Raw genomic sequence first — 27,316 nt, 5'->3', positions numbered from 1 at the left:
TTGTCCCTTCTCTTCTCGTCGATGTGTATTCTTTAATGGAACGTTCGAGGTTATAACGCCAATTTCTTCGAGCTCAAACTTCTGATTTCGCGGTTTTCGCCCCTTTGTGTCAGTCTCCAGGAGCCGATGCTTGGTGCTCGTCCTGGTCGCTTTCATGGCTATTCCTTTCTCCCGCCCCCCTCCAGCAACAGCTGGGGCTCTTAATTCTTCTGCTCTTTTGATTCGCACTGATGTTCCCTTTGTCCCCTTACTTTTTCCTTCGCCTCTCCATTGTTCTGCTGCTCGTATCTTTGTGGGGGAAATGGTACACAGTTTGTTCCATTTATCTCCCCCCGAGTGTTCTGCTTTCTCTTCCTGATCTGACACACCTCCTGAACTCCTTGCCAGAGCCTGTGCTCCTGCTGGGTGATTTCAATTGTCGTCATTCTCTTTGGGGTGATGTTCTGACGAATACCCGAGGTCGCCTTCTTAGGCCGTTTATCCTCTCTTCTTCCCTGTCTCTTCTGAATTCTGGTGAGCCCACTCATTTGAACTCTCGGACTCTCACCCTTTCCTGTCTTGATCTTTCTCTTTGCTCTTCTTCTCTTTTCTTAGATTTCACGTGGCAGGTTCTTGATGAACTCCATGGCAGTGACCATTTCCCCATCCTTGTTGCCTTTTTCTCTTTTCGTCCTTCCCTCTCCTTCCCGAGGTGGCAGTTTGCTAAAGCGGACTGGAACTTATTTACCGTCAGTGCTGCTCTCTCTGACCTCTCCCTTGCGCTCTCCTCCTTTTTCATGACACTGTCTTCGATGCTGCCCTCCGCTCTATTCCTCGCTCTTCCTCTAGGGGTCCGCGGAAGTGCGTTCCCTGGTGGAATGCAGACTGTGCTCGGGCTGTCGGCTGTAAGCGTGCAGCCTGGAAGAGGCACCGCCGTCGGCAGACGGCCGATTCTTTTTTCTTTTGGAAAGCGAGTGCGGTGGCCCATAGGGCCATCCATACAGCTAAACATGAATGTTGGGCATCTTATGTCTCAACAATTACATCCGAAACTCCCCTGCCACAGATCTGGAAGCGTATCCGCAAGATAGCGGGTAAGTTCGTTCCCGATGTTTCACCGGTCCTTCACCTCCGTGGTACTCTTGTGGCGGACCCGTTGCATGTCGCTACCAAACTGGATTCCCACTTTTCTTCCGTTAGCTCTGGTCTTCATCTTCCCCAATCTTTCCTTCTTCGTAAACCTGTCCTTGAGTCTCGTCCTTTAGATTTCTACAGCGGCGGGATTCGATGGTATTCATTATGAGATGCTTCGCCATCTCCCTCCGTGCACATCTCAGTATTTACTGAGTCTGTATAATGGGATCTGGGAGTCGTCGTCAGTCCCTGAGGACTGGCTCGATGCCGTTGTCCTCCCTGTTCGCAAACCGGGGTCTCTGGGAACTTCCCCTAAGGACTTTCGCCCTATTGCCCTCACAAGTTGTGTCTGCAAACTCTTTGAACGTATGGTTAACGTTCGTCTGATGTGGTTCCTGGAACACCATCACCTCCTCTCCCCTTCTCAATTTGGTTTCCGCAAGTGCCGCAGCACGACAGATGTCTTGGTGAACTTGGAGGTCTATATTCGTACTGCTTTCGCTTCGAGGACCTCAGTTGCCGCCGTCCTTTTTGACCTGGAAAAGGCTTACGACACCACCTGCCATTATCATATTCTATCCCAGCTTCATTCTTTTGGCCTTCGTGGTCATCTCCCTCTCTTTCTCCGCAGCTTCCTCTCTCGTCGTTCCTTTCGGGTGCACCTTGGTACCGCTCTCTCTGCCTCTTTTCAGCATTATGAAGGTGTGCCCCAGGGTAGTGTTCAGAGCACTACTCTTTTTCTGGTTGCCCTCAATGGTCTTCTTTCCTCTCTTCCTTCAGGTGTCTTCTCCGCTCTCTATGTCAATGATCTTACCCTTTGCTGTCAGGGTGATGATTCGCCTCTCCTTCAGCGCCGGTTTCAACTTGCGATTGATGCCGTGTCGTCTTGGGCCACCGATCATGGCTTCAAGTTCTCTACTTCTAAGACTTGTGCCATGTCTTTTACTCGGAAACAGGTCGTTCTTCGTCCCTCTTATTCACTTTATGGTCATCCCCTTGAGTACAAAGATTCCGCAAAGCATTTGGGGTTATTCCTTGACACTCGTTTGTCTTGGTCTCCCCATATCCCTTACCTCCGTGTTGAGTGCTCTAAGGCTCTTACCCTCCTTCGGGTATTGTCCCATACTTCTTGGGGAGCAGATAGGCGCACTCTCCTTGCTTTACATTCCTCTCTCGTCCTGTCTAAGCTCGATTATGGTTGCCCTGCTTACTCGTCTGCTTCTCCTTCTACTCTTCGCCGTCGTGATGCTTTGCACCATACTGGGTTGCGCCTCAGTTCTGGTGCCTTTCGTTCGACTCCCATCCTTAGCTTGTATGTTGACACTGGCTTCCTGTCTCTCCAGGACCGCCGTGATCGATACTGTCTTCGCTATCTTGCGCGGTCCTTGCAACATCCTTCCTCTCGCCTCTGTCGTTTTTTAACTTTAACCCCTCCTGCAGTTCCTGTTCCTCTTCACCACCTCCCTCTTTCTGTCCTGTTATCTCGCTTACAGAATTCTCTTTCCGTTCGTGTTTCTAATGTTTCTCCTCGTGTTGTTCCTTCTTTGCCCCCGTGGAGAGTCCTCCCTTCTGCAGTTTTGTACATCCTTGACCCGCATCACTAAAGCTTTTACCCCTCCTACGGTTCTAAAATGCCTTTTCCTTGAGCACTTTTCTTTTCACTCCCGCTTCGTTTCTGTCTTCACCGATGGGTCTAAGTCTGCGGACGGTGTTGGCTACTCTGTTGTTTTTCCTGATCGCACTTATATGTGTCGCTTACCTCCGGAGACTAGCATCTTCACAGCGGAGCTTTATGCTATTTTCTATGCTCTTCGTCTCCTGCTTTCTTGCTGTCAGTCCTCCTTTGTAGTTGCTTTTGACTCTCGTAGTGCCCTCATGGCTCTCGGGTCCTTTAATCCGGTTCATCCAGTAGTTGTCGAGATCCAGCATTGGCTGTTTCTTGTTCACAGTAAATTTAAGTCGGTTGAGTTTCGTTGGGTTTCCAGCCATATTGGTGTGTCTTTAAATGAACGTGCGGATGCTGCCGCCAAGGAAGCTGTCCGCTCTTGTCCCATCTCTCGTAAAGTTATTCCATATTCTGACTTTTACCCAGTTATCCATTCCTCCATCCTTACCCGTTGGCAGGCTTCTTGGTCGTCTGTTACTGGTAACAAACTACATACTCTTAAATAATGTTTTTTCCTCGTGGCCGTCCTCCTACCACCGTAACTGGCGATGGCAAACGGCTCTGGCGAGGTTGCATATTGGCCATACTCGCTTAACCCATGGTCCCTTGGAGCGCAGCCCTGCTCCTTATTGTCCTTACTGCATTGTCCCTCTTACGGTCTTGCATGTCCTTCTTGAATGTCCTGACTTCAAGGACGAATGTGTGTCATGCTTTTCGACCGCCCCTCGCGGTTACCTATCCCTCAATAGAATTCTTGGTGACTCGGATACTTTTGATATCGTTCGCCTTATGCGTTTTTGTTCTCGTATTGGCATCCTTGGTGATATTTAGCGCCCTCTGATTATTCCGCAAATTTGATGGTGCTACATAGCCTTCCCGGTTTGGTGCCTTCTTTTGATAATTACTTACTTACAGGGCTCTGAAGAACATTGGTCTTCAAATGATCTCTGAATATTTTGGATCTTTTACAGGTGAAACAGCTGTAAATGGATATAAAATCAAGAACTTACTGCTATGATGTCTATTTTCCTTAACAAAACTGTTATGACAATATTCTCTGAAAATGGTCTTTTCAGATATTTTGGGCTTAAACTCGTAAGTAAACTTCTATGATTATATGAACTCTGAAATATTTTCATGAAACTGAACTCTGAAAAAATTTGAATTTCCTCAATAAGAACTCTTTAAGAACGTATGAATGATTTTTGGTTTGAATTTTCCCCATAAGAACTCTTTAACTTCAAATAAGTGATCCCCCTCCCCCTAAAAAAAAGAAAATTGACCATAGAGTTTATTTTTACTAAGACAGGAGTGAACTTTGCCCCATGAATTTTTCTATTAGATTTCTTAACAAAATTCTATGATTATATGATCACTGATATATTTTTATAAAACGGGGTGTGAAACAGCAGTAAGTGAAACTCTGAAAATTTTTATCGGGAAACTCAACTACTTGGTGACAAATGGAAAAATTTACCCCTAAACCCCGCAGTCTAAATGTGAATGCCAAAATTTACCTGGAAACCCGACAATTTAAACGCGAATGGACCTAAAAACTAAAGTTCGTGTTCAGACTGTCATCCCTACTACTCCTGAGCACCTAAAACTCTTCCATGAAATAATGCAGCAGCAAATACAAACAAATTTACATAAGTTGTGCAAAAACTATTTTCCCCTCCAAGCAGTATTAAGAACCTTTATATAGTCTTTAACTGTAGTGCTAAGGGAAAATAGAATAGAGTCTCGTTGAATGACTGCCTTCAAACTGGCCCTAGCCTAACCAAAAAGACTTTATGTTGTGACATTGAAAATCCACAAACGTGTTTATTCAAATCTGGCAGACATCAGCAAGGCATTCCTTAGGGAAGGCCTTCAAGAGGACAGAAACTATACAAAATTTGTTTGAGTAAAGGATCCTAATGATTCTAATAAGGATGATTTGATGAGATCACATTTGTACAGAATGGCTTAAGTTCTGTTTGGAACTGCTTCTCCGTTTTTGAGAAGACACGCACATGAAAAACCAGTCTATTTTAGACATGGACATGAAAAAGTCCAATAGCCCCTACAAGACCGAAATTAGCAGCAATCTGTATGTTAACAACTTCCAAGAGACTACTTGCAATGAAAATGAGCTTCTAAATATCAACCATGAAGCTAATACAGAGTTACTGGGAGCCAATAGGCCTCTTCAATCTTGGGCTCCAAAGAATAATAAACTAAACAATTTAATAAAATCAGAATTTCCCGACTACCAAGTGCCTCAAATGATCGTACTAGGTGTTGGATAGGTAACACAAACTGATTAACTTAGCTCTCCCATGCCGGCAAATTCTTCGACCCCTTGTTGGTGCAGGAATGCTGGATGGAGGAAATAGGCAGGGATGATCACTTGACTCCTAAACTCCAAGAAAAATGACAGGGGTTACTAAAGGATCTATATGCCATTGAAGCAATTAAATTCTCTCGATCAACTGCCAATCAAGACCAAAAAAATAGACCTGCATGTGTTTTGTGTCATCTCAGAGCGAGCCTATGGAACTGTTGCTTATTCGGTCACCAAGAGGCAAACAAATTTGCTCACCTCTAGAGCAAGGGTGGCACCGATAAAAAAAAACCTGTTCTTGCCATAGTTAGAATTAACAGCCTTACGACTAAGGATGAGGTTGGTTCATTATCTCACCAAAACATTAACAAACATCCACATTGAAAAAACTGTGGTGTTGTCAGATAAGGAAGATATACTACAATGGGTTCCCATCAATAGCAAAACACCCTTCATTAGTAACCACGTCAAAGAAATCAGCGACTTGTCAGCTGGATACAAACTTTGATATGTCCCAACTAAGGAGACCCCAGCTGACTATTTGTCTAGAGTACTGACATTAAAACAATTATCTAAAGCCGAGATGTGGTTCGTTGCAACCCGTTCTCGCAAATTCGTAAAGTCAATATTGACTTATTAACTACGTGCATAGGTGATATACTAAACATAATAGTTTCCCTTAAAAAGATTCATAGAAAACACCGACCTTCCCTAACCTTGTTAGTATCTTAAGATAAGCATCTTATTGCTTCGTAATTACAATTATTACTTAACCTATACCTATTATAGGTTAGGTAATTATTGTAATTACGAAGCAATAAGATGCTTATCTTAACATACTAAGTAGGTTAGGTAAGGTCGGTGTTTTCTATGAAGCTTTTTAAGGGAAACTATTATGTTAAGTATGTCACCTATGCACATATTTAATAAGTCAATATTGACTTATTAAATTTGCGAGAACGGGTTGTTCCATGAGCCTCAGTGGCTAGTCACCAGTGGCCTAAACAAAAGCCACAAGTCGTAATGACCAATGTCACTGCTCCCACTGAGATTCCAGAGCCATGCTTGACTTCAGTAATTGACTGCACTCAGTGCTCTACATTAATTAAATACACTACACAGAGTCACCCAAAGGGCGTTTGATTTCGGGTACATGTGCGATCCTTCTTAACCGCTCTCTATACCTGTGGGCTATTTAGATGGATTTTTTTGCGGTGGGCCCTCCTTAACCTCTTCTCATGTCTGCATACTCCATCCTCCTATTGGTTATGCTGGATAGGTTAGGTTAGGCTCTACTTGTCCGTTCGGTTTGTCATAGTTTGGCACTCTCAAGATTAGGTTAGGGTTGTTCGGTTCCAATGCAAGTTTCAGTCTAGGAGTTAAGTTACTTTTCTTAAGGTCGCCCTTAAAAAGTGGTGCTTCAAGGAATTGCCTTGTTCCCATGTTGTCATAGGGAGGGACTGGTGCAAGGCAGCTCCAGGATGGGTGTTCCTCGTAGTTGTCCTTGAGCCATTCCCATACCCCTGTCATTTTGTCCTTGAAAAGGGAGGGGGGGGGGGCCTGCAAGTCCTGGTAAGAAAAGGGGCAGCAGGATCCATCTCTTCTCGTCCGTTTGTGGTGCTGCTGGTAAGAGTAGCTCTAAGAGTAACTCTTTTAGTGCTGAGTTTCTTTCATGCTGACTGCATTATCTCCTCCGGATAGCCGCGGTCCCTAAACATCTGCCATACGTCCTTTAGCTGGGGCTGCAAAGTCCCTACCTTGCTACTGATTCTCTTTAGGCGAATACCTAGAGAACAGGGTAAGGATTCTTTTAAGGCTAGTGGGTGGTTCGGGTCGAACCTCGGGTATGAGTGGAGATTCGTTGGTTTATAGAATACTTTTGTGTGGAGGAGTCGGTCTACCTCTCCCACATACACTGTCGTGTCTAAGAAGTGAATTACTAAGCTGCTTCTCTCCAATGTGAATTTCAGGTTGCCTTGGGCCGAATTGGCCCATGTGAAGAAGATTTGTAGGCGATCTTCTCCACCCGTCATCACTCTGAAAATATCGTTAATATCTCTGAAATACACTAATGGCTGTCTTCTCTCTGCATTCTCTTCCGTTCAAAGGCGACGTGAACGAAAATTTCAGCACTCGCCACACTATTTGAGGCCCCTATCGTCGTCCCTTTTGTCTGGTGATACGTTGTTCCGTTGAACTCCAGGATGGTGTCTCTCATCACACGGAGAATGGCTTCTTCAAGTAGTTCCTTCGACGACGACCTCCCGACTCATGCTTCCTGTAGGTCCGTTGTGATCGAGTATTTGTTTTCTTCGAAGAATGCTGCACCTGTTTTTGGGACTTCTCTCTGTGGAATGCTCGGATAGAAGGAGACTACATCAATAGAAAAAAAATTATATCTTCAGGTACAGAGCCTCGTTCCTCGTTCACCTGGTTTACCTTGTTTAGGAAATCCATAGTGTCTCCTAACCTTTTGGGCAGGAGTTTGAGGAGGGGGTTCAAGAATGCTGTACAGTTTCAGTCCACAGGTCTCATAGGGGCTCTGCATCCGCTGAGTACTGGTCTTCCCTGCCATGTTCCCACATCTGCTTGGATTGATTTATGGATCTTTGGGAGGAGGTAGAGCATGGGGTATTATCGACTGGAATGCTATGTAAAAATCCCTAGCTGCCGCCTGGATTAGGCCGCCCTTACCATCCCTCCTATTTTCAAAAGTCTTTAGGACTAACCTTCTGCTCCTCGTTTGGGTATTTTTCAGTGCTGCTTCGCTGTTGAGGATCTTGTGGTATGTTTCCCCATCTGCTAACTGACGTTCCATCTCTTTCTTGTAGGTTTTCGTTTTACAAACTCCCACTGCCCTGCCCTTGTCTGGGAGCTTTTCATTATGTCTGATCTCCCATTCAAGATCGCCTAGGCTTCCCTCTCCTCCTTCGGTTCGTTGCTGACTTTCCTATTTTTCACCACACGCTCTAGGTCCGTCTTCAGATTCTGTATTACCGTATTGAGGCCCTTCATGTTGTAGGTCGTTGTCCTTCCCCCCCTCCCCTGTTTGGATGAAGATACCTCAACGAAAGGGAGGGTTCTGAATATTGTTTAGTTTGCTTTGCCCTTGCTGGTCTTGATTTCGGTTTACTTCAGCTTTACTTTATGTTGTTCTGAAGCTGTTTACTCAAATATTTGATTGTAGTTTCTTCCATTCTGCTAGTGGCCCTGCCACAAAGGTCAGACATCTTCCCAGAAGTTGTCTTTCATTCTGGGTCAAGGTTTCCTCTAAGATCACCATCTCTTTTACTTGTTCATGCCTCTGTCCCCTTGCCCTCTGTTGCCGAAATTTCTCGACACGCCATCGTTCCACCCTCTGCCCTGTCTTCGATGGCCTCTGTCTGTATTGAACCCGCCCCTGATGAAGGGGGTTCTGCCTGTTGTTGTTGTTGTTGTTCCTGCGCCTCCCTTAGTACCTCCAGCCGTTGTTCTGGTTGAAGTTCTTTTGACCTCCCCCGTTGTAGTTTTGGGCGTTGTCGTTGTTCTTCTGTCGCCCTCCATTGTGGATATTTTCCCCTCTTGGTTTCTGTCTTGAAAACCCTTACCTCCATTGTTTACCCGCGCTTCTGTCCTGTCTCTCTGAAGAGGGGCACAGGATTTGTTCTTATTCTGCCTGCTCTGTCTGACTTGTGTTCCCTCATCCGTTCTCTGTTAAACACCGTCCCTGGTTTCCTTCGACCAGTCTTGTTGGCTCTGTTCTTGGATCTCCCCTGGGCCGTTCTGTTTGCAGGTTTCTGTCTACCTAATTACTTTGGTTTCCTCGTACTTGGCCCTCACTTCTGCCTTGTCAGTTCTTCCTCTGTGGCTGTGTGTATTGGTGGAGGGGGGGGGGAGGTTAGGGGAGCCTGTGTTTCTACTATCTGGATTTCGTTATTGTCTGGGTTGAGGAGTACTGATATAGGTACTGGCACCCAGACTGCTTCTGGTTGCTCAGGATCTAGTGCTCTAGCCACTGCATCCTTCAGGTTCTGTATAGTTCCTTATTGTGGATTGGTGATGAAGTCAGTGTACCTCCGTGAGACCTGGCTTGATCGGGTCATCAGACTCTATTAAGGTAGTTTGCATGGGTTACCTTGCTTTGTTTTTGTTTGGTGTTCTTGACAAGGACTCAACCTATAGTAATGTATCATCCTCTGCATATGACACTAGGATTTTTTTGAAAGTAGATAACATAGAAGACATGGCAAACTTCCAATCAGATGTAAATCAGGTCTTTCTATGGGCTACAGAAAATAATATGGTGTTTAACGAACATAAGTTCCAGCTTATGCACTACGAAAAAAATTAAAATATAAAAACGGAAACCACATTCAAAACTCAGTTAAATCATAACATAGAACGAAAAGGCAATGTAAAGGATTTGGGTGTACTCATGTCGGTATACCTTACCTTCAGAGAACACAACAATGTAGCCGTCACAACTGCAAGAAAAATGACAGGTTGGATAACAGGAACCTTTCACACTAGAGATGCTATTCCGATGATGATACTTTTCAAGACACTAGTGCTCTCTTGAGTGGAATACTGCTGCACAATAACAGCCCCTTTCAAAGTCAGAAAAATTGCTGACCTGGAGAGCGTGCAGAGATCCTTTACTGCTAGAATCCACTCAGTAAAACATCTTAACTACTGGGACCGACTAAAGAGCCTAAATCTCTATTCTCTTGAGCGCAGGCGGGAGATGTACATAATAATTTACACGTGGAAAATAGTAGAGGGGCTGGTCCCAAACTGCACACAGAAATAACATCACATGAGACCAGAAGGCATGGCAGGATGTGCAGAATACCCCCGTTGAAGAGCAGAGGTGCAACAGGTACTCTGAGAGAGAACTCTATCAATATCAGAGGCCCGAGACTGTTCAACACGCTTCCACTACACATAAGGGACATAACAGGCCGACCCCCCATTGTTCAAAAGAGAACTCGATAATCACCTCAAAAGGATACCTGATCAACCAGGCTGTGATTCATAGGTCAGGCTGCGAGCAGCCGCGTCCAACAGCCTGGTTGACCAGTCCAGCAACGAGGACTGGTTGGAGATCGACGACCAGGCCGCGTGAACGCTACGCCCCCGAAAACACCTCAAAGTAAGGTTCTTTGGAATTCTTCCACAGTGCTGCTCCTATTCTGTTCTCCGGCCAACCTCTGGTTTGCCGAGTACCTTTGTGTGGGAAGCCTTTAGCAGGAAGGCATAGAGAAACATTAAAGACTTTACATGGGTTCTCATTTATGACTTTTAAGACCCGTTTACTGCCGGCAGGAACCGAGGCCTGTCGAAAAGAAGGGGAAACCTGAAGTCCCATTTAATCTGGAACCGTACCCAACTTGACTGGATATGACCTTTTTTTCATTTAGGTACTCCAGGGTCATGTAGATCGGTTTCACAAATGTGATCTCCACATCCTCGGGTTCGGCGTAGGTCGTGTTGTCGTAGAGGACCTCACTACTCATAATTTTGGCAGGATCCCCCTCTGGGCGGAGGTCCTTCTTGGGTGGGGCAAAGGGTAGATGTATAGGCTAATGAGCTTGCCCCTGTCCATATCGTCTTCTCTCTCCAAATACCATGAAGGGTATTTAGAGGGACTGTGGGTCTATCCACCTGCGTGTTTACTAAATTCTGCAGAATACTTGCATCCCTGTCGCCTGCTTGGAAGTCGCCACCGTGCCCTCTAGGAGTCTAATAGGTCCTGGACTGTATTGTTTTAGTGGTCTTGTCAGGGTGGCCGGGGTCTTCGCGGGGTGTCACCGCCCTCGAGGTTGAAGGTTGACTCGTTGAGTGTGTCCTATTTATCTTTGCTCTTTGCTTCTGCTGCTTCAGTGTCTATGTTACTGATGCTGCCGTACCGTTGTTACTTATGCTGCCGTACCATTGTTACTGATGCTGCCGTGCCGATGTTTCTGTTGCTGCCGTGTTGATGTTATTGTTGCTGCCGTGCTGATGGTATTGCTCCTGCCATGCTGCTGTTGCTGCCGTACTGATGTTACTGTTGCTACCGTGCTGAGGTTACTGTTGATTCCGTCCTGATGTTACTGTTGCTGCCGTGCCGATGTTTCTGTTGCTGCCGTGTTGATGTTATTGTTGCTGCCGTGCTGATGTTTCTGTTGCTGCCGTGCTGAGGTTACTGTTGATGCCGTCCTGATGTTACTGATGCTGCCGTGCCGATGTTTCTGTTGCTGCCGTGTTGATGTTATTGTTGCTGCCGTGCTGATGGTATTGCTCCTGTCATGCTGCTGTTGATGCCGTCCTGATGTTACTGTTGCTGACGTGCCGATGTTACTGTTGCTGCAGTGCTGATGTTATTGTTGCTGCCATGCTGAGGTTACTGTTGCTGACGTGCTGATATTACTGTTGCTGCCGTCCCGATGTTACTGTTGCTGCCGTCCCGATGTTACTGTTGCTGTCATACTGATGTTATAGTTGCTGTCATTCTGATGTTACTGTTGCTGGCGTGCTGAGGTTATTGTTGCTGTTGTTGCCATGCTGATGTTACTGTTGCTATCGTGCTAATGTTACTGTTGCTGCCGTGCTGATGTTATTGTTGCTGCCGTGCTGATGTTACTGTTGCTGCCGTGCTGATGTTACTGTTGCTGCCATGCTGATGTTACTGTTGCTGCCGTGCTGAGGTTACTGTTGCTGCCGTGCTGATATTACTGTTGCTGCCGTGCTGATGTTATTGTTGCTGTTGCTGCCTTTCTGATGTTACTGTTGCTGCCGTGCTGGGGTTACTGTTGCTGCCATGCTGAGGTTACTGTTGCTGCCTTGCCGATGTTGATATTGCTACCGTGCTGATGTTGCTCGTGCTGTCGTGCCGATTTCATTGTTGCTACCGTGCTGATGTTACTGTTGCTGCCGTGCTGATGTTATTGCTACTTCCGTGCCGATGTTATTGATGCTGCTGTGTTGATTTTTTGTTTTTTCCGATATATTCCTGCGCGGGCCCTAAGCCTCAGGCTGGCCCACTAAGTGTTGCTTGTTTCTGTTTTACTTGGGCGGAGTATGAGTATGACTCGTATGGTCGCTTCAGTAAGATTTTGCCATATGTGTTTAACAAGTTCTTCTGCTCTGTTGAATCTAAGTTGAAATCTTAATGGGTTTGTAACTGTGCACTGTGTTACATAATGTTCCAGTGGTCTGTTGGGCATTTCTCCACATTGTTAACATTTCCTCTCATCTTCCAGAACCTGTAAATCTATTTCCCATGCACATGGGTATCCAAGCCTGATGCGATGTAAGTGTACTTCTGTTGTTCTAATGCTTCCTTTCATCAAACTAAGTTGTTCGTAGTTGGTTGAATTCTTGTACCAACCCGCAGATCCTGATGTTGCAACTGCTGTGTTGTGGTCACTGTACATCTTTTGCATTGCTCTGTTTCTAATTACTTTCTTAATCTGATAGACTCTGTGGTATGTAGATGTCTACATTTCTTCTCTTAGTTGCAAGTTTTGCAGCTTCGTCTGCAATGTCATTTCCTATTATTCCCACATGACTTGGCACCCAGTTGATAAGTACCTGTCGGCCTTGTCGTTTGAGTGTTTGCATTTAAGATACGACATTTGTGATCAGATGTATGTTATCACATATGTGTTCTTGTTGCAAGGTTTCAATGGCGGTTCTCGAATCTGCATGTATGATAACATGTTGTTGGTGTTCAGCAAGAGCATGTTCCAAAGCCTTTTGAATGGCTACCATCTCTCTTTGTAAAGTCGAACACCCATTTGAGAGCCTCGAACTATTTACAGAGTTTCCTGCTTTAACTGCAGCTCCGGTTTCTTGTCCCTGCTGGTCTGCTGATCCATCTGTGAAGTATGTGAAGCTGTCGGATGCCAAGTTTGCTTCTATATGCATCTGTGCAATGTTATGTAGCAGATGAGGACATGTCTGGTTCTTTTTTCCTTCAAAAATCAATAATATTAAAGTCTGCTGGTGGAGATTCCCAAGTGGCTTGCAGAACAAAGTCTGCATGCATTTCGTCGACACTCTTCTCAGTGACTGTTTGTTATATCGAATGTATTGATGGCCGTGTTGATGCAATTGGTGCTGCCGTGCTGATGTTACTGATGCTACCGTGCTGATGTTACTGTTCCTGCCGTGCTGATGTTACTGTTGCTGCCGTGCTGTTGTTACTGATGCTACCGTGCTGATGTTACTGTTCCTGCCGTGCTGATGTTACTGTTGCTGCCGTGCTGATGTTACAGATGCTGTCATGCTGATGTTACTGTTCCTGCCGTGCTGATGTTATTGTTGCTGCCGTGCTGATGTTACTGATGCTATAGTGCTGATGTTACTGTTCCTGCCGTGCTGATGTTACTGTTGCTGCCGTGCTGATGTTACAGATGCTGTCATGCTGATGTTACTGTTCCTGCCATGCTGATGTTACTGTTGCTGCCGTGCTGATGTTGCAGATGCTGCCATGCTGATGTTACTGTTGCTGCCATGCTGATGTTACTGTTCCTGCCGTGCTGATGTTACTGTTGCTGCCGTGCTGATGTTACAGATGCTGTCATGCTGATGTTACTGTTGCTGCCGTGCTGATGTTATTGTTGCTGCCGTGCTGATGTTACTGTTGCTGCCACGCTGATGTTACTGTTGCTGCCGCGCTGATGTTACTGTTGCTGCCGTGCTGATGTTATTGTTGCTGCCGTGCTGATGTTACTGTTGCTGCCGTGCTGATGGTACTGTTGCTGCCGTGCTGATGTTACTGTTCCTGCCGTGCTGATGTTACTGTTGCTGCCGTGCTGATGTTACAGATGTTGCCGTGCCTATGTTACTGTTGCTGCCGTGCCTATGTTACTGTTGCTGCCGTGCCCATGTTACTGTTGCTGCCATGCTGATGTTACTGTTGCTGCCGTGCTGATGTTACTGTGGCTGACGTGCTGATGATACTGTTGCTGACGTGCTGATGTTACTGTGGCTGCCGTGCTGATGTTACTGTTGCTGCTGTGCCCATGTTACTGTTGCTGCCGTGCTGATGTTACTGTTGCTGCCGTGCTGATGTTACTGTTGCTGCCGTGCTGATGTTACTGTTGCTGCCGTGCTGATGTTACTGTTGCTGCCGTGCCCATGTTACTGTTGCTGCCGTGCTGACGTTACTGTTGCTGCCATGCTGATGTTACTGTTGCTGCCGTGCTGATGATACTGTTGCTGCCGTGCTGATGTTACTGTTGCTGCCGTGCTGATGTTACTGTTGCTGCCGTGCTGATGTTACTGTTGCTGCCGTGCTGATGGTACTGTTGCTGCCGTGCCCATGTTACTGTTGCTGCCGTGCTGGTGTTACTGTTGCTGCCGTGCTGGTGTTACTGTTGCTGCCGTGCCCATTTTACTGTTGCTGCCGTGCTGATGTTACTGTTGCTGCCATGCTGATGTTACTGTTGCTGCCGTGCTGATCGTACTGTTGCTGCCGTGCCTATGTTACTGTTGCTGCCGTGCCTATGTTACTGTTGCTGCCGTGCTGATGTTACTGTTGCTGCCGTGCAACAGTCGTTACTGTTGCTGCCGTGCTGTTGCTGCCGTGCTGATGTTACTGTTGCTGCCCTGCTGATGTTACTGTTGCTGCCGTGCCTATGTTACTGTTGCTGCCGTGCCTATGTTACTGTTGCTGCCGTGCCTATGTTACTGTTGCTGCCGTGCTGATGTTACTGTTGCAGCCGTGCAACAGTCGTTACTGTTGCTGCCGTTACTGTTGCTGCCGTGCTGATGTTACTGTTGCTGCCGTGCCTATGTTACTTTTGCTGCCGTGCCCATGTTACTGTTGCTGCCGTGCCTATGTTACTGTTGCTGCCGTGCTGATGTTACTGTTGCTGCCGTGCTGATGTTACTGTTGCTGCCGTGCTGATGTTATTGTTGCTGCCGTGCCTATGTTACTGTTGCTGCCGTGCCCATGTTACTGTTGCTGCCGTGCTGATGTTACTGTTGCTGCCGTGCTGATGTTACTGTTGCTGCCGTGCTGATGTTACTGTTGCTGCCATGCTGATGTTACTGTTGCTGCCGTGCTGATGTTACTGTTGCTGCCGTGCTGATGTTACTGTTGCTGCTGTGCCTATGTTACTGTTGCTGCCGTGCTGATGGTACTGTTGCTGCCGTGCTGATGTTACTGTTGCTGCCGTGCTGATGTTACTGTTGCTGCCGTGCTGATGTTACTGTTGCTGCCGTGCTGATGTTACTGTTGCTGCCGTGCTGATGTTACTGTTGCTGCCGTGCTGATTTTACTGTTGCTGCCGTGCGGATGTTTTTGTTGCTGCCGTGCTGATGTTACTGTTGCTGCCGTTCTGATGTTACTGTTGCTGCCGTGCTGATGTTACTGTTGTTGCCGTGCTGATGTTACTGTTGCTGCCGTGCTGATGTTACTGTTGCTGCCGTGCTGATGTTACTGTTGCTGCCGTGCTGATGTTACTGTTGCTGCCGTGCTGATGTTACTGTTGCTGCCGTGCTGATGTTACTGTTGCTGCTGTGCCTATGTTACTGTTGCTGCCGTGCTGATGTTACTGTTGCTGCCGTGCTGATGTTACTGTTGCTGCCGTGCTGATGTTACTGTTGCTGCCGTGCTGATGTTACTGTTGCTGCCGTGCTGATGTTACTGTTGCTGCCGTGCTGATGTTACTGTTGCTGCCGTGCTGATTTTACTGTTGCTGCCGTGCTGATGTTTTTGTTGCTGCCGTGCTGATGTTACTGTTGCTGCCGTTCTGATGTTACTGTTGCTGCCGTGCCTATGTTACTGTTGTTGCCGTGCTGATGTTACTGTTGCTGCCGTGCTGATGTTACTGTTGCTGCCGTGCTGATGTTACTGTTGCTGCCGTGCTGATGTTACTGTTGCTGCCGTGCTGATGTTACTGTTGCTGCCGTGCTGATGTTACTGTTGCTGCCGTGCTGATGTTACTGTTGCTGCCGTGCTGATGTTACTGTTGCTGCCGTGCTGATGTTACTGTTGTTGCCGTGCCTATGTTACTGTTGCTGCCATGTGTTATGAACCCCAGGTAGCCTAGCTGCGAGGATCTGCCAGATGTGAGTTATTCTGCCCATCACCACTAGAGTAGGAGTCAGAGGAAGGAAGTCAATTGAGGAAACCTCAGTATATTATGACTTAAAAGAATATAAGCAGAGAACAAGCATCTCATTAAAGATAGTCAATATGAGATGTCAACATTTTGTGACGTGACGTGACACCGAGGGACGTCTTAACGCGTCACTTGAGTTGCTACAGTTGTCTGGAATGGACGTATGTCACTTTCTCCTTGGAATATCGTTGTTTTAATAAAATGTTTGAATGAAGGCTACTGTGTACACAATGGTGACGAAGCTGCTGAGGACGCGACGTACGTCATTTCTCAGTGATTATGAAGATATTAGTGACGACCTGAAGTCTGCATGATGGGTGTGTCCTGTGTGGACTCTAATGTAAAATATCCTCGAGTGGATGAAAATAACCAGATGTTTTTGTGTGAAGCCTGCCAGGCGACATCATAGACTCAAGTTAGGACTGTGAGAAGCGTTGAGAAACAGGCCCAAATGATTTTTGTGGACGACCTGTTAGAGCACCATATTCAGGGCGTAATGGGTAAGTGTCGTCCTTCATCATTTCTGTGGTAAGTGCACTTAATTAGTTGATAGGCTGCTTATTAATATTTGATAGTGTGCCCAGCGATTGTGGGGGAAAATTCTCCAACATATAATCTGATATGATCATGAATTAAATAATTGGTTTAAATAAAATTAGAGAAGTGATCTGTAAAAACTTCAAAGGTTAATTGGATTATTTCCCCCCCCCCCCCCCGCACACTTTTTGGGGGGTAGACCTAATAATGCTAAGACTACCTAATACATATAAATGTTTAATAATTTCAATAGTGATATTCATTAATAAATGAGGGGTTAAAGAGTTAGTAAACTACACTACAATGGTTGAGATTAGTTATATAAAACTTCAGCTTAGCTGGACTGAATATTTCCTCCTCGCCCAGCAATAACACGAGAGTTGTCAGTTGTGTTATGCAGTAAATGCTGGCTCCGTGGTCTCTGCGTCCTGTACTCAGTCCCTGAACTCCAACGTGTTGGAACCGGTAGAACCCTCTCTCACGTCGCAAACGTACATCTGCTGGGGTAATACAATATACCAACTACAACAGCCTACTATATTAGCATTATAACACAGGAAATGACACCTAGTGAAAGGGAGAGAGGCTTACTGGGGTTTGTTGTTAATTATGCCTCATAACCCGGTTGAAATTTCAATGTTAGGACCTCACAGCAAGGAAATCAAATATGATACACCCGGAAGATATACTTGGAGAATGGACAGCTTCATATATGGTAATCCATTAAATGGCACGATTCTGCTGCACAATTTGCACCTCCGAAGGAGACAATTCTGCGGTTATAAGCAAAGATACGGCATCTATCTGGAGAGCATTGTGATGCGTCTCCTCTCTCCCCAGATACTCAGCACCTCACTCCCCTCCCCCCACCCCCTCCTCGTTGGGCAGCGCCTCCTCTTCATCAGCTCATAGTTACGGCACTATTTTTCGTTGCAAATTTACGAATGAAAGGAAGTAAAGGCTAATTTATATATGAATTTATTCTTCTCGATTCCTATGAACATTGCTTAAACTCTATCTAAGAAAACAATTGCAAATAAAAGCAGATTGAAGACGGAGTTTCTATCAAGTGCTAGGCAAAAGAATAGTCACCGCGTACATGTGGCGGCTGATGCAATCGTCTTTAGCATGTTTTAGAACTTCTGTTAGGGTTAGTTAGATTAGTAACTTGCACAACGTATCTTATCTTATTGTGTCAAGGGTTAGTATTTGGGGTATCGGAAATTTCTGACAGCGATCGCAGGAACATGCACATAAGTTAAATATTTAATAAAGGTTATCTTCTTGAGGTTATCTTGAGATGATTTCGGGGCTTTAGTGTCCCCGCGGCCCGGTCCTCGACCAGGCCTCCACCCCCAGGAAGCAGCCCGTGACAGCTGACTAACACCCAGGTACCTATTTTACTGCTAGGTAACAGGGGCATAGGGTGAAAGAAACTCTGCCCAATGTTTCTCGCCGGCGCCTGGGATCGAACCCAGGACCTCAGGATCACAAGTCCAGCGTGCTGTCCGCTCGGCTCCCATTAAGATAGTAAGAGTATATAAGGAGTTAGAGATGATGAGGCAGTGTGAAGGCGAGAGCGACACATGCTCGCTTGCTGGAGGTCAATGAGTGAGTGAGGAGGGCAGAGCCCCCGGGCGGCCGTCGTGGGCTGATTTCAATGTGGACTCGTCCAGAATGGGGGAGGACCCACCACAGTAGGACCGGTAGTGCCGGGGGGCGACGTCGGATGGCGATAGTTAATGTTAATAAATATTTACGTTTATTATTTATGTTTAATTATGAAAATTTTTATTATGACATGGTAATGGAATTACAGGTTTGTGTTTGTTTGTGGTGGAACTTGGCGTTTGAGGAAGATTATGTGCTGAACTTCGAGTGTGGAGCTGAACTTCGCGTGTGGAGCTGAGCTTCGCGTGTAGAGCTGAACTTCGAGTGTGGAGCTGAACTTCGAGTGTGGAGCTGAACTTCGAGTGTGGAGCTGAGCTTCGAGTGTGGAGCTGAGCTTCGCGTGTAGAGCTGAACTTCGAGTGTGGAGCTGAACTTCTAGTGTGGTGCTGAACTTCGAGTGTGGAGCTGAACTTCTAGTGTGGAGCTGAACTTCGAGTGTGGAGCTGAACTTCGAGTGTGGAGCTGAACTTCTAGTGTGGAGCTGAACTTCTAGTGTGGTGCTGAACTTCGAGTGTGGAGCTGAACTTCTAGTGTGGAGCTGAACTTCGAGTGTGGAGCTGAACTTCGAGTGTGGAGCTGAACTTCTAGTGTGGAGCTGAACTTCTAGTGTGGTGCTGAACTTCGAGTGTGGAGCTGAACTTCTAGTGTGGAGCTGAACTTCTAGTGTGGTGCTGAACTTCGAGTGTGGAGCTGAACTTCTAGTGTGGAGCTGAACTTCGAGTGTGGAGCTGAACTTCTAGTGTGGAGCTGAACTTCTAGTGTGGAGCTGAACTTCAAGTGTGGAGCTGAACTTCGAGTGTGGTGCTGAACTTCGAGTGTGGAGCTGAACTTCTAGTGTGGAGCTGAACTTCGAGTGTGGAGCTGAACTTCGAGTGTGGAGCTGAACTTCAAGTGTGGTGCTGAACTTCGAGTGTGGAGCTGAACTTCGAGTGTGGTGCTGAACTTCGAGTGTGGAGCTGAACTTCGAGTGTGGAGCTGAACTTCGAGTGTGGAGCTGAACTTCGAGTGTGGAGCTGAACTTCGAGTGTGGAGCTGAACTTCGAGTGGTAATATGGAACTTCGAGTGTAGGGGAGCTACACGTTTCTTGTGTGAAGCCGCATAGAGGAACTTCACAGGCATTTGGGTGGAGACTGCAGGTGCAGCAGATATTGGAAGACTGCAGGAGTACCTACCTTATTTTAAGGACCCAGATAGATGACGAGGACCCTCATGACGTAGAACAGAGATGTGTATGGACATCTTGATATGTATAAGTGAGTGCTTGATTGCACATTGGTGTGAGAGACGCAGTGTAAGGTGAGAAAGTGATTTCTTCTCCTGCTGCTGTTGTTAATATTACTTTTTCTCCTGTTGCTGTTGTTACTATTGTTTCTTTTCCTGCTGCTGTTCCTACATCTGCTGTTGTTGTTGATGCTGATGACAGTGTTGATGGTTTTGCGTTTTCTGCTTTAGTTTGTTCTGATACTTATGTTAATAATTCTGTTACTACTGAGCTTCTGCTGCTGCTGTTGTTGCCGAGGATGCTGATGTTATTCATTGCTGCTGCAGCTACAACTGTTGCATTTGCTTTTGGTTGCTACCTCTATAGCAGTTGTTGCTGTTTCAATTTCGGTTTCTTCTTCTGCTGCTGATGCTGCTGTTGGCTTGGTTGAGGCTGATCCTGCAGCTAGTCTTATTGTTGTTGTTGTTGTTGTTCCTGCTACTTCTTCCGCTTCTTATTTTGCTGCTGCTGCTGTTGCTACTGTTGAAGCCATATTTGCTGATGCTATTGTTTCCGTTGCCAACAATGTTGTTGTTGGAGTTGCTGTTACTGCTGCTGTTTTTGGTGTTCCTGTTCTTGTTTCTGCTTTTGTTCAACATTCTGGATCTACTGCTGAACTCCCTGTGTAATTACTGCTGTTTCTGCTATTTTTGTATGCAGCTGCTGTTGATGCTGCTCCTGCTGCTGCTGCTCTTCTTGCTGCTTCATCATCCTTCTCTGATCCGCATGTAGTAACTATGCATTTTATTCTGACATATTATTCCTTAATTTTTATCATTTTTTTGTCGAGAAGTATGAGTTTTTTTTTACAAATTTTAATTTGTTTCTTCAGACTAATGTTTGGAGACTGGAGACAGGTGACGACTATGGCGTGCTGTGTGTGGGTGTTGGTGGTGCTCGTCCTTCGTGGGGTCGCACAGGAAACTAAAGTTCAGGTTGGGGTAGCAACGGAGTGCCTCTCACAATACTGGACTCCAGTTACCCATAAGTACTCAGCATCCTCGGAGACAATATGTGCTCTACAATGCTACAACAAGCGAGCCCTTCAGTACACCTTCAACAGTAAGTACAAACTTTAAAAAATTTCAATGACAAATACGTTTTATCGTTAACGATAAAACTGGTTATTTTGTAACAAAAAATATTGATAATTCAATTATTCGTTGTCCAACCACATGGGATGGACGGTAGAGCGACGGTCTCGCTTCAAACTCCGACCATCCAAGTGGTTGGGCACCATTCCTTTCCGCCGTCCCATTCCAAATCCTCATCCTGACCCCTTCCCAGTGCTATATAGTCGTAATGACTTGGTGCTTTCCCCTGAAAATTCCCTCAGTGGGTATGATTTTAGTAGAAGAAAAGCCATGAACATGGAAGAACTGACAGTGGAGGCCTGTGAAATTTAGAGATTTGGTAGCTGAGTGGACAGCGTGCAGTACTCGTAATCTTGTGGCCCGGGTTCGATTCCCGGACCAGGCAGAAACAAATGGGCAAAGTTTCTTTCACCTTGATGCTACTGTTACCTAGCAGTAAATAGGTACCTGGGAGTTAGACAGCTGTTACGGGCTGCTTCCTAATGGTTAACCTGGTTGATACCTGGTTGATGGGGTTCTGGGAGTTCTTCTACTCCCCATGCCCGGCCCGAGGCCAGGCTCGACTTGTGGGAGTTTGGTCCACCAGGCTGTTGCTTGGAGCGGCCCGCAGGCCCACATACCCACCACAGCCCGGTTGGTCCGGCACTCCTTGGAGGAATAAATCTAGTTTCCTCTTGAAAATGTCCACGGTTGTTCCGGCAATATTTCTTATGCTTGCTGGGAGGACGTTGAACAACCGCGGACCTCTGATGTTTATACAGTGTTCTCTGGTTGTGCCTATGGCACCTCTGCTCTTCACTGGTTCTATTCTACATTTTCTTCCGTGTCGTTCACTCCAGTACGTTGTTATTTTACTGTGTAGATTTGGTACTTGGCCCTCCAGTATCTTCCAGGTGTATATTATTTGATATCTCTCTCGTCTTCTTTCTAGTGAGTACATTTGGAGGGCTTTGAGACGATCCCAATAATTTAGGTGCTTTATTGCGTCTATGCGTGCCGTATATGTTCTCTGTATTCCCTCTATTTCAGCAATCTCTCCTGCTCTGAAGGGGGAAGTGAGTACTGAGCAGTACTCAAGACGGGAGAACACAAGTGACTTGAAGAGTACAACCATTGTGATGGGATCCCTGGATTTGAAAGTTCTCGTAATCCATCCTATCATTTTTCTGGCTGTCGCAATATTTGCTTGGTTATGCTCCTTAAACGTTAGGTCGTCAGACATTATTATTCCCAAATCCTTTACATGCTGTTTTCCTACTATGGGTACATTTGATTGTGTTTTGTACTCTGTATTATGTTTAAGGTCCTCATTTTTACCGTACCTGAGTACCTGGAATTTATCACTGTTAAACATCATGTTATTTTCTGATGCCCAGTCGAAAGCTTTATTAATATCAGCTTGAAGTTTTTCAATGTCCTCAGCCGAGGTAATTTTCATACTGATTTTTGTGTCATCTGCAAAGGATGATACGAAGCTGTGACTTGTATTTTTGTCTATATCTGATATGAGAATAAGGAAAAGCAGCGGTGCAAGGACTGTACCCTGAGGTACAGAGCTTTTCACTGCACTTGGACTAGATTTTATATGGTTGACAGTTACTCGCTGAGTCCTGTTTGACAGAAAACTGAGTATCCAGCGTCCTACTTTACCGGTTATTCCCATTGACTTCATTTTGTGTGCTATCACGCCATGGTCACATTTATCGAAAGCCTTTGCGAAGTCCGTGTATATCACATCAGCATTCCGTTTCTCTTCTAATGCCTCAGTGACTTTGTCGTAGTGCTCAAGTTGCTGTGAGAGGCACGATCTTCCCGCTCGAAATCCATGTTGGCCTGGGTTGTGAAGGTCATTGGTCTCCATGAAATTGGTGACCTGACTCCTAATCACTCTCTCAAATACTTTTATGATGTGCGATGTTAGTGCAACTGGTCTATAATTTTTTGCCAATGCTTTGCTCCCTCCCTTGTGTAGAGGGGCTATGTCTGCTACTTTAAGTGCATCTGGTATATCCCCCGTGTCCAAGCTCTTCCTCCACACTATACTGAGTGCCTGTGCTACCGGCACTTTGCATTTCTTTATAAATATTGAATTCCATGAGTCTGGACCTGGGGCCGAGTGCATGGACATGTTTTCAATTTCTTTTTCAAAATTTAGTGCGCTCGTGTTTATATTAGTTATATTTACAGGGGTTTGAATATCCCGCATAAAGAAATTGTCTGGATCTTCCACCTTCATGTTGTTTATTGGAGTGCTAAACATGTCCTCATACTGCTTTTTTAGGATTTCACTAATTTCTTTGTCATCCTCCGTGTATGAACCGTGTATGGTGTGTGTGTGTGTGCAAAAAAAATAGTTAGTAGTTGGTAACAGTTGAGAGACGGGCCGAAAGAGCAGAGCTCAACCCCCGCAGCACAACTAGGTGAATACTGGAGGCTGAGAAAGTGTTTGGGTTCGGGACAACGTACATGAACGAGTGAGATCAGGAAGAGGAGCCATGTTACTGGGGTTTCAATGGAGAAAGGCTTCATGGAAGCCTCTCTTGCCGTTGGGCTGACGAACATTTACGTTTCTTGTTCTTCCTGTAACTAAACTGAAAGATCTGCCAGTTAAGATGTTAATGTGATGTTCCATTTTGTTGAAGTGTGTCATCCAAGTGTGTTCAAGACATTCAGTTTAGCAGCCATCTGAGTATGAGATTTGTAAGTGATTAATGTCTATTTATATTTTATTTATTAAGATGTTAAAATTTTTAATTTATCTGAATGGTAAAAAGTGCTACATGTTTCACTCTACCACTGGTTTATTCCAAAAATTGTAATATAAGACGCGGTTCTTTGTGGAAATCCACAACTTCTCGTTTAATTTAATGTGTTTCGTAATTATATTGATACTGTGCAATGTTATTTTTGTCATTACCACCCTAAAGATTAGTTAAGAATTATTATATAATTTACTTCAACTGTTATGAACCTTGGAAGTTGTTGCACAGCTGAGTAAAATTATGAGATTCATTTTGCAATTTTTGCAGTCAACCTTTATTATGATGAAGAACTAAGGAAAGCATATTGCAGTATATCATAAATATTTCTTTAAGTCACAAACCTCATTGTAACTATGCTAGTATTTGTTAAAAATAAACAAATACATATTTAAACAACCCGTCCTCAAGTCCTAAAGTACTTATGATGACAAATTACTTAATGTATCTGTATTGGGAAATATTCAAAGTTTGCCAATTGTTGTTACACAAATATATACTGCTAATAGCTGTCACCTATCACTTCTTATTTAAGTATTTTTCATGCTTTTCAGGCATAATAATTTAGATTTTACTATAGTCGACAGTGTTATTGGTCACAGTTGAGAGCAAAATGATCTGTTTACTCAAATTTTAATGATAATGGCGATTTAACAAGTCTTTCCAGCCCCACTACATATATTTGAAACCAAGACTCGTTCACTCATTTGGAGGAGAAAAGCTTCTCACAAACTGCATCTATCTTAAAGAAGAAATGACAGCATCGACTGCCAAGTGCTCACGTCAAGTCTAATTCTAAGCAACAACACTAAATCTATGCCTAACCATAAACACGGGCGGTCCACTATGACTCCTCACCCAACATTGCCACTCATGCAGTCATCCAAAGGAGAAACCCTTCACACAGACTGCACCTATAATAATGAGAAGCACCACCATTGACCGTCAAGAGCCCACATAAAGTCTATGTCTAGGAACCAATACTCAAGCCTTGCCTAACTCTCAACTCGGTGTTACAACAAATAACAACCGAGCTGTGGAATTTTTTTTCACACAGCTCTGAGCCTCTTTATTATCCATTGCCCAATGCTGACAAAACCAGTCACAACCAAAGGGATAAACAACCCATGGCTTACGGGTACACTTAAATGTATACAAACAAACTACAGTAATGTGAAAATAAATTGAATCATATAAAGGGAAACACGAAGAAAATCTGCAGCATTATTTCCCAAATATTAGGATCAACGAAGAGCTTCAATAAGAAACCAATCCTCCAATTCAATGCCAGTAGACACTGCTTTCTGACACTGACACTGCTATTAAATTCAATAAAATTTTATCATCAATTGGCACATTCCTTACAAATGAAATTCCAGCAGCTTGTTTGTCATTTAAAGTAGAATCTAGTATCAATGCTGAGACAAAAACCCTAATTTACACAAAAAAATAAAAATTTTAAGTTTGATCCATTGCATTATTCGCAACTGTTCTGTTGCAATTTCTGTTCTACCATGTACCAATTACTCTATGCAATTAGTGTCATTTTTATTTTTCTATACTTCAGTTAATTTTTGCTTTTGATCTCAATTAGTTTAAGTCGGCTAGGCTAACTTGCCCACTCACTCCAAACAGTCCTGCACCAACACCTAGCATCTTCCTTTGGTAAGCTCCACACTGAACTCACAGCATATGACATTCTTAATTAGGTAATAAAAGTATATATAATATAATAATCACCAGAAAAATAAGAGCATGAATTAAGAGACTAATGTCACTTACCTAACTGTTTTTTTCTAAACTGCCGAGTCCTAAACTCCCTCGAGGATGAGAGGAGAGTAATACAACTGCTGGAGTGTTTCTTTACATCTCAGGTTGTAAGTGTGAATATGAATAATATCTAATAACGATCAATTGTTGCTATGAAGAATATCTGATTGTGAGTACAGTATTATAACAAAATTAAAAAACTTAGAAAATATAATTGTACTTCTGATCAACACTTCAGACGGCATGGTCAATAATGATCAAATTTACCTAAGGGCCACCACTCCCATGCATGGGAACAAGATCGTGGTGGCTTATCAAAGATTTCCTCAGTGTTCATGAGAATTTTAACCAGTAGAATTTTAAACTGAAATGTTTTTTATATTTATGGCTCTGGTGGAAAGGCAGTTTCGTGTGCAGCTTCCCTCTGTTCTTCTTTGGTCTTTGAGAAACTTCTGATTTCTACACCGGCAGTTTTCCTGGTTTATAGGGTACAGTATTTCCAAATTTCTAAGATGAAAAAATATTGATATAAACATAAGTACCTCATGATGTTGAGCCTTACATTTCACGGTGAAGTGTATTTATCACACAAAATAAAACGAGAACACCTTATCACATTTTCCAAACTGAACAATTCATTAATGTATTACCCATAACTTGTGACATAATAATATGAAGTCACATTTTAGTCCATTCGAAGAACATCACTAATGTCCGAAAAGAGGTCCAATCAGACTGAAAATATGAAGTGGCAAAAGAATTGAACATGGTGGAACTATAATAAGACACATGATACTGCATGCAGGTGATGAAATTCAAAATTTTTATTCAAAAGAACGTGTGTACAAAGAACATAAAAGTAATGTACAATTTTAGAGACAAGAGTTTCACATATCAATGAAGCCACTATTATGTAAACAATGTAAGCTAAATCGTAAAATAATTTAGAAAAAAAAACAATAATTTAAGGTGTTAAGGGGTAAACTATACTGAAAGAGAAGCTAATAAAATTTAGACAATTAAAGAAAAATAACAAATGAATACAACAAAATGTTGATACTTAATGATGACAGGCATAGATTATTACATCATAGAGTCTGCAATTCTAGCAACAGTGTAGTAGTTTATTGGCACCTTCGCTGTATGAAGACTCACAGGATGGTGTATTTGGGTGAAAAAGGTCGGTAGTGTCCAGAATGTGGGACGGGGTTCATTAGATTCAGATGTATTAGAATTCACAGAATAATACATTCAGGTGAAAAATCCTCATGGGAGTTCAGAGGAAGACGTTCTGTAAGTTTGAAAGCATTCGGGTGAAAAATCCTCACAGCTGAACGGAGTGGATTAACATGTCAATCTTCGTATTATTATATTACACATTATGTTTATATCTTTTAATTCATTATTCAGTTTGGAAAATGTGAGAATGGAATTTTGTTTTACAGTAGAGTATTTTGTGTGAGAAATATTCTTCACTATGGAAGGTAAAGCTCTGCAGCATGAGCTATTAAGATCTCTTTTACTTTGAGCTCTGTAACAATTTTTTTAAAATCATAATATCATTTTATTCATTTTATTTATATATATATATTTTATTTATATATATATTCATCTTACCTGGTTGTTAGCGTTTCGATCAGGTCCTTAAGCTTACAAATCAGGTAAGATGAATGGGTAAATTGCAACAAAATTTTGCTATCAACATGTGATTTCGATATAGATCCCCCATTTCGATATAAATGCCCGAAACGCTTTGCGTAATATTGGCTTTAGGCATTGTATGTACTAGCTCTACCTATAAGTCAACCAATCTTTGTAAAAAGTTATTGTATGTATGTACCTTACCTAAATAAAAATTATTATTATTATTATTATATACACTGATAGAGGTGATTACAATGGTGAAGATGTATGTCTTAAGTGATATATTAGGGGAGCGGGTAGCACAAGATACAGTGTGAGTTTGAAGCACAAGGAAGGAAACTGTGGATGAAATTAGGTACTTTTTGGTTTTGCTTTTGA

This window comes from Procambarus clarkii, chromosome 60 (assembly GCF_040958095.1).
Source record: "Procambarus clarkii isolate CNS0578487 chromosome 60, FALCON_Pclarkii_2.0, whole genome shotgun sequence".
NCBI classification, from domain to species: domain Eukaryota; kingdom Metazoa; phylum Arthropoda; class Malacostraca; order Decapoda; family Cambaridae; genus Procambarus; species Procambarus clarkii.
The sequence above is the reverse complement of the archived record's forward strand: the minus strand, read 5'-3'. Positions refer to the sequence as shown.